Source organism: Procambarus clarkii, chromosome 18 (assembly GCF_040958095.1).
Source record: "Procambarus clarkii isolate CNS0578487 chromosome 18, FALCON_Pclarkii_2.0, whole genome shotgun sequence".
NCBI lineage: Eukaryota > Metazoa > Arthropoda > Malacostraca > Decapoda > Cambaridae > Procambarus > Procambarus clarkii.
Window position 1 is genome coordinate 49,297,937 of NC_091167.1, and position 8,586 is coordinate 49,306,522.

The window sequence follows — 8,586 nt, forward strand, 5'->3', positions numbered from 1 at the left end:
CATAATGAAATGGGTAGCTTTATCATTTCATAAGAAAAAAATTTGAGTAAATATATTAATTCAGGAAAACTTGGCTTATTAGGCAAATCGGGCCTTGCATAGTTGGCTGAGAATTGCATTCTGGCTACTAGGTACGACATATATATATATATATATATATATATATATATATATATATATATATATATATATATATATATATATATATATATATATATATATATATATATATGACAATGTCAGACCACGGAGGAAAAATGAAACAGGAAATTTCCTTAAATTACCTTCTGAAGATGTATTTAATATACGAAAGTACTTAAGGAAATTTCCTGTTTCATTTTTCCTTCGTGGTCTGACATTGTCACATTCTTAATCACGTGTTTATTTTCGTGATATACACACACACATATATATATATATATATATATATATATATATATATATATATATATATATATATATATATAAAATCCTGGCTGGGTCAAAGAGTTCTTAGTGATATATATATATATATATATATATATATATATATATATATATATATATATATATATATATATATATATATCACTAAGAACTCTTTGACCCAGCCAGGATTTTATATATATATATATATATATATATATATATATATATATATATATATATATATATATATATATATATATATATATATATATATATATATATATATATATATATATATGTGTGTGTGTGTGTGTATATCACGAAAATAAACACGTGATTAAGAATGTGACAATGTCAGACCACGGAGGAAAAATGAAACAGGAAATTTCCTTAAGTACTTTCGTATATTAAATACATCTTCAGAAGGTAATTTAAGGAAATTTCCTGTTTCATTTTTCCTCCGTGGTCTGACATTGTCATATATATATATATATATATATATATATATATATATATATATATATATATATATATATATATATATATATATATATATATATATGTCGTACCTAGTAGCCAGAACGCACTTCTCAGCCTACTATGCAAGGCCCGATTTGCCTAATAAGCCAAGTTTTCATGAATTAATGTTTTTTCGACTACCTAACCTACCTAACCTAACCTAACCTAACTTTTTCTGCTACCTAACCTAACCTAACCTATAAAGATAGGTTAGGTTAGGTTAGGTAGGGTTGGTTAGGTTCGGTCATATATCTACGTTAATTTTAACTCCAATAACAAAAAATTGACCTCATACATAATGAAATGGGTAGCTTTATCATTTCATAAGAAAAAAATTAGAGAAAATGTATTAATTCAGGAAAACTTGGCTTATTAGGCAAATCGGGCCTTGCATAGTAGGCTGAGAAGTGCGTTCTGGCTATTAGGTACGACATATATATATATATATATGTCGTACCTAGTAGCCAGAACGCACTTCTCGGCCTACTATGCAAGGCCCTTTTTGCCTAATAAGGCAAGTTTTCATGAATTAATTGTTTTTCGACTACCTAACCTACCTAACCTAACCTAACCTAACTTTTTCAGCTACCTAACCCAACCTAATCTATAAAGATAGGTTAGGTTAGGTTAGGTAGGGTTGGTTAGGTTCGGTCATATATCTACGTTAATTTTAACTCCAATAAAAAAAAATTGTCCTCATACATAATGAAATGGGTAGCTTTATCATTTCATAAGAAAAAAATTAGAGAAAATATATTAATTCAGGAAAACTAGGCTTATTAGGCAAATCGGGCCTTGCATAGTAGGCTGAGAAGTGCGTTCTGGCTACTAGGTACGACATATATATATATATATATATATATATATATATATATATATATATATATATATATATATATATATATATATATATATATATATATATATATTGTGACGGTAAAGTGTTGGAGTGTTGATGTTCGGCAGTCCTCCAATGGCAGGTGGTAATGCCTTGTCACACTTACAGAAAAAAAAAAGACTGCTTGCCTGTTTGTCTGTGGTAAGGTAATGGGAAGACACACAAAACACAAAATATAAACAATGAAACTTTAATTACTTTAGAAAACAAGATATGAACAATGACAATCCCTTGGTTTACGTAAAATTCAAAACAAGTCAACAAACAAAACAACATGAATAATTAATGAATGTGAAATTTACTCTAAAACAAAATGAAGTGCAAGACAATAATAATATTAATCAGGTGCTGAGAATACTGGCTAAAGCTGCCACCTCCCTTAGTACACGACAGCCAGGGCTTAGTCTACCAGAGAGAGATGTCATCTTCTAGGAGCACAGAGATATTCTGAGGAGTACGGCGTGAGCTGGCCCAGACGTCGACTCAGGTAGAGGGCGTGAGTGCAGGTACAGGTGCGGCCGGCGATACACCAGCCAATCAGGAGCAGGCAGGCGGAGAATGGGTAGTTTGCTCGTTGACGATGGGCGGAGCCGGCGTGTCGGGTGGTGCAAGGTACGCTTTGCTTCCTGGGCAAAACGTTTTGTGATACTGGTGGACGTATCTTCAATATAGTATCTTGTACTTGTATATATATATATATATATATATATATATATATATATATATATATATATATATATATATATATATATATATATATATATATATATATATATACATATATATATATATATATATATATATATATATATATATATATATATATATATATATATATATATATATATATATATATATATATATATGTCTCATTGAATATGGCAGCATATTCTGTATTAACTATTTTCCTGATTTAGGGCTTTTATCCCTCTAACTAGTGCTCTTGCATCAGGGTTTAATTTTAAGAGGAGTTCTCCAAAAGTTATGTTCGTTTTCGAGGTGAAGAAAAATAAGTAAATAACTTTAATATGTATTATACTTATTATAAAACTGCACAACGTTTCGAACCTGCATGGTTCATTCTCAATTGATGTTACAGTACAGGGCATTTCATTCATACTAATAGCGGGTCTGGTGAATACAAATGGATCAAACAATGGGGTCAGGTGTAAACAATGGGTATATGGGTTTACATAAGGGTAAAGAGTAAGGCATAAAGGAGAAAAGAGTACAATAAGGCTAAATAGGGTACACAACACATACAAAGATTAGTAAGATGTAGTGGGCGTTGTTTGCCGAGTATTGTCTTCTATATTAGCAGCTTCACGTTCTGGTCTATGTTCTTACTCTCATGGTGGGTAGAGTGAATAGTTCCGTAATTTGTGAATTTATGGAAGGTTGTTTTATTTTTATGTAGAATGCTTCAAGAATTTGTAATCTTCTTACATCTTAGGTTTTTGTCTATTATACAAGTGTTTTTATTCAGCATTTATCTTGTTAGGGTGATGTCATGGGCTTGTCTCATGTGATTTCTGGGGGCACCGGATTGAAGATGACAGGTCAAACCCCTCGTCAGCTTGGTCGACGTCATACCTATGTACTTAGATTGAAGGTTACATCCTTCGTGGGGGCAGGTGTACATGTATACAACGTTTGACTGCTGTAAAGGGTTCTCCATCGGCTTCGGGCTGTTTTTGATAAAGAGATCGGTAGTCTTCTTTGTTTTATAGAATATGATCAGTCTATGTTTTGGTTAGGAGTAATACCTTTTACTCCTTTACGGATTATTTCTTTCATTATTCTTTCTTCTTTTTTATGTTCACTGTACATAGTTGATTTGTAATATAATTTTATTGGAGGCATTGTGGTTTCTGTTCTAGATTCAGGTTTGTATCATCGGTCCAGGTGTCTTCTTATAGCAGCGTTTATTTCCGTGTTGCTATATCCATTGTTCATCAGTACCTGAGTTGTTCTTTCAAACTCTCTACTCACGTTGCTCCATTCAGAGCAGTGGGTAAGCGCTCGACGAATATAAGCATTGAGAACACTGGCTTTGTATCTTTGGGGGCACTCACTTCTACCGTTCAGGCATAATCCAATGTTGGTAGTCTTAGTATTATTATTGGTGTCCGATGATTAGCGATTTTGAACAAACGAACATTTCCATTTTTATTTATATAGATATATATATATCTTGTGAATATAATTCTTTAGCACAACTCATCATACATTTAATTGCCATATCCATTAATCTTAATTTATCAAATTAGTTTATTTTATTGCATATAATATTTTATTTTGCTTATTGCACATGCATTATTCTTGTATTATACAGCTACTTTGTTGAGAGTATCAGAACAATTGATAATTAGCTGTTACAAAATTTCTAGAGCTAGGTTAAACTATGTACCTAGTTCAGTTTTGATAATGAACTATACGAGTGTTTACAGTTATAGGCTGTCTTTATCGTATCCTTGAATAAAATATACAAGCTAAATGTGTTGGAACACCTGCAGGTATATTGTTGTTCTGCCATCAATGACCCAGCTCAGGCTTAGGGACCCCTACCTGCTACAGCCCATCACCAGTATCAAGGACACGGAGAAACTGAACTTAGAACCCAAACATAGGAACCTTGATCTTAGATAAGAATTTGATTGTTTATTTTTGCATTTTATTATATTTAGTACTTAATATGCAAGTCCTCTGTAATTCTATTTATGAACATAATCCTGGTATTTCTCCCAATTTTTGGTCCTTTGAACCTAGACACCAAGTTCTTGGAACAAATTTTTGGTCCTCATAACCGAATATTCCAATAGCAAATGCATAAGAAAATTCTATATTTGCATTGGAATAATTATACATCGTCTAGCCTATTAGCCAAAATATCCATAATCAACTGTGGCAAACCAATTTCAGGTAAAAGAAAAAGTAGGGCAATTCTACAGGATCTTATCAAACTCTTACTAGGGTATAGCAAGTAATAATTGTGCAAAAATAGTGTTATTTACTATTTTTAAACAATTATTACCATTAATTAACTCTGGTGCATACAGTGCATACAGGTCCAATATAACCAAATTGTTACATTTTTGATAATTGTACAACCTGCTACTCCAGATTCCAGGGAGGTATAGAAGAGCAATCTTTGTAATCATTACCTAAGTAGACAGGGTAAATCAGTAATAAAAAATATAAATTAAATTTATCCTCTTTTATCTCAAAAAGGATAATCACAGAAAGGCAAGATGACTTCCAGCCCTCCACCAGTAGCTGCAACAGAAAACAAAAGGACACTCATGGGTCTACAAAATCACTTATCTCAACTGACTGACAAATGTCAAAAGTTAGCTAGTCAAACATTTCCTGATTATTTAACTCTGGATACAAGAGCTACAGCTGCTGTGGTTAAATTTGAACCGATCAAAAGTTTTTCAGAGACTTATTAAGTAGAGATGGCTAAAGCAGATCTAAACAAAGAGAAACATCAAGATATCATAGCCAAATCAGCTATCTGTAAAAATACAATTAAGGATCAACTAGATCCCTTACTCAGACTTGTATCACGAGCAGTAGTCCAGCCAAATATAAGCTTATCCAATCAGGTTGGTACCTCAACTGTCCCACATTCTGAAACTGAGCTCCCAAAGGTACACTTAACATATTTTGAGGGAGAGGAGGAAGATGAATGGGATGCCTTCTGGAGAGCCTTTGAATCTATAATACATTCCAAGGATTCTCTTAGGAAGGCTACTAAATTGTCATATCTGCAAGCCCAATTAAAAGGAGAAGCTAGGCAGGTCATAACAAACTTATCATTAACATTTTTTTTGTTTGCAGGGATATTCTTGCCCGGGCCCTAAGCTTCTGGCTGGCCCACTAAGAGTTGCTTGTTTCTGTAGAATATAATCTAGCCATACAGTTATTACATGATATCTACAGTGATAAGGACACTGCAATTGCTAGAGTCTCATACAAATTATTGGATTTGCCCTTCTTGAGGTTATCTTTAGATGATTTTGGGGCTTAGCGTCCCTGCGGCCTCGTCCTCGACCAGGCCTCCTTTTTGTTATACACCTCCAGGAAGCAGCCTGTAGCAGCTGTCTAACTTCCAGGTACCTATTTACTGCTAGATGAACAGGTACATGAGTATGAAAGAAACTCTGCCCATTTTTGTTTCCGCCTCCACCAGGGATCGAACCCGAAACCTCAGGACTATGAATCCGAAGCACTGTCCACTCAGCTCTCAGGTGCCCTCTCCTAATACAACGTAAGAATCACTACAATCATTTTTGATTGTCTATCGAATCGATCTTCAAAGCACTCAGTAATAAAGTACCTGCAGGAAATGTGCTCATAAATTTAAGAATACAGAGGAAACTACCTAATAAGATCATAGACAGCTTATGTCCCATTGTAACACAAACATTTTATCACTGAAACAGATCTTTGATGGATTTTGAGCTTATATACAAAGATTACAGAGCTGAGGGAAACTTAGAGCACATGATAAATCCACTAAACATGAATCCTTGGACAAGAACAAGAATGTCCAATCATTCAAGCAGAACTCAAAGTAACAGAACTCATCTTCTGCAAAGTGGAAACAGAGTAATGTTGGCTCATATTCAATATCAGCAACAGTAAATAGCACTGTAGGACATGAAACACCCAAGGCAGATTAGACAAAAGGAGTTAAAAGTGCTCCAAAATGTTTATTGTGTCAGGGGAGCACATACCATATATAAGTGCACTGTCTATGGAGACCATGCCAGCAGAATCAATTGTCTGAAATCTTTGACCAGGTTCATCTGTTGTTTGCAGAAGCACGATTCAAGTGAGTGAAACACTCAATTGCAGACTTGCCATTATTGTCATAAAAGTATACATCACATAGCACTCTGTGGTGATATCAACACTCAATCTAGATCACAGACAAGCAAAGCCAGTGGAGGATAACTCCTCACCAGCTGTACAATTTTGTAAGGTGCAGTGTGATGTTAATGCCTTAGTAGCAAAAACAATTACTACTGCAACACTACCTACAGCACAGCTGCACCTAATCAGTCAAGGAGCTGGCAATCAAGCAAGAGGCAAGTTTGATCAAGGATCACAAAGAACCTTCATCAGCAAAAAACAGCAGAAGATTTACGACTTAAATCTTCATATGAAGTATCCGTAAGCATATCAGGGTTTTTGGCCACTTTAGGTCCTCAAACCTATCAAGACGTAAAGCTAAAAATCTGTCTAGGGACAAAAGACAGCCATAGCTATATTGGTGGACAAAGTTCCTACAGATCTAATAGTGACTGGTCTTGGAGCCACCACAAAAATTCTAACAGAAAAAAGAATTAATCTAGCAGATCCTCTGATCAATTCCAACCACATAAGGAATATCGGAATTATGATAGGAGTCACTAATTCTATTCTGACTACTATCACCAATTTATTTTGGGATCAGAAAATTTACTCCAGTCAGCAGGAGGCTTATTGATGTCAGGACCTGTACTAGATCTTGAACCTTCAACTCTTGAAAAAATTGCATAATGCAGAGACTGTAATTGCAGCCTGACTGAGCAATGAACAATCACTACTTACAATTCCCCACATAATTGATGATGTTTTTTAATCCCTAACTAAATTGTATGAACTTGATGTATTAGGAATATTTCCTGAACACCAAGTCCTGATGATGTCTGTGCATATAATCAGTAATTAGAAACTGTGCAGTACCATGATGGACAATATTGGGTAAGGTTGCCTTGGAAACTCAACCATAAGACTTTACCAACCAACTTTAATGTTGCTTAAGGACAACTTATATCATTGTTAACAAAGGTAAGGAAATGGTCAGAGTATATGAAACTCAGTCATGAGAGTATTGCTCAACAGCTACAGTATAAATTCATCGAAATTGTAAAATATGAAAATAAGCAAATATGCCTTTTTTTTATCAAACAGGGCCATAATCAGAAAATCAAAACCAACTTCCTTAAGGATAATCTTTAATTATAGCTGTATATCTGGACCCCAAGCAACAAGTCTAAATGATTGGCTGTAAATGGGCCCAAGTTTGACACAGAAGTTGTATGACATACTATTGAAGTTTAGACTTAACAAACATGCATATACAGCTGACATCAGCAAAGCTTTTCTATGAACTGGCTTATAGGAAGAAGATAGAGATTTCACAAAGTTTTTATGGGTAGAGGACCCAGAAGATGTAAATAGTCCTAGTGTGATTTACAGATTCTCATCCATCCTATTCGGAGCAACATCCAGCCCATTCCTGTTACAGGCCATTCTAGATACTTATCTACAAAAATCATCCAGTCCCTATAAGGCTGAAATCATTCAAAATCTATATGTAAATAATTTTTAAGGGACAGTTAACAGTACGACTGAACTGTTACAAATATATCAATAGGCTAACAAGGAACTGCAAGAAGCCAAGATGCCACTACAGTCATGGGCCTCAAATAATGCAACATTGAATAATAAAATTGAAAGAGATTACCTGGGATGTCTCGTATCTTAGTCTCAAAATGTATTGGAATGGGATGGGACCTCATCTCAGATACCATATCAATCAAGTACCAGTAAACCATTGTATTGTTACAAAAAGGAGCTTGCTTTCACAGGTTGGCAAAGTAATCGACAAACTTGCTCTATTAACCCCTTAAACTACGCAACACATCAATAGCTGTTGTGAATAACTGTCATGGAATTGCGCACCACACCATGCACTGGTTACATGG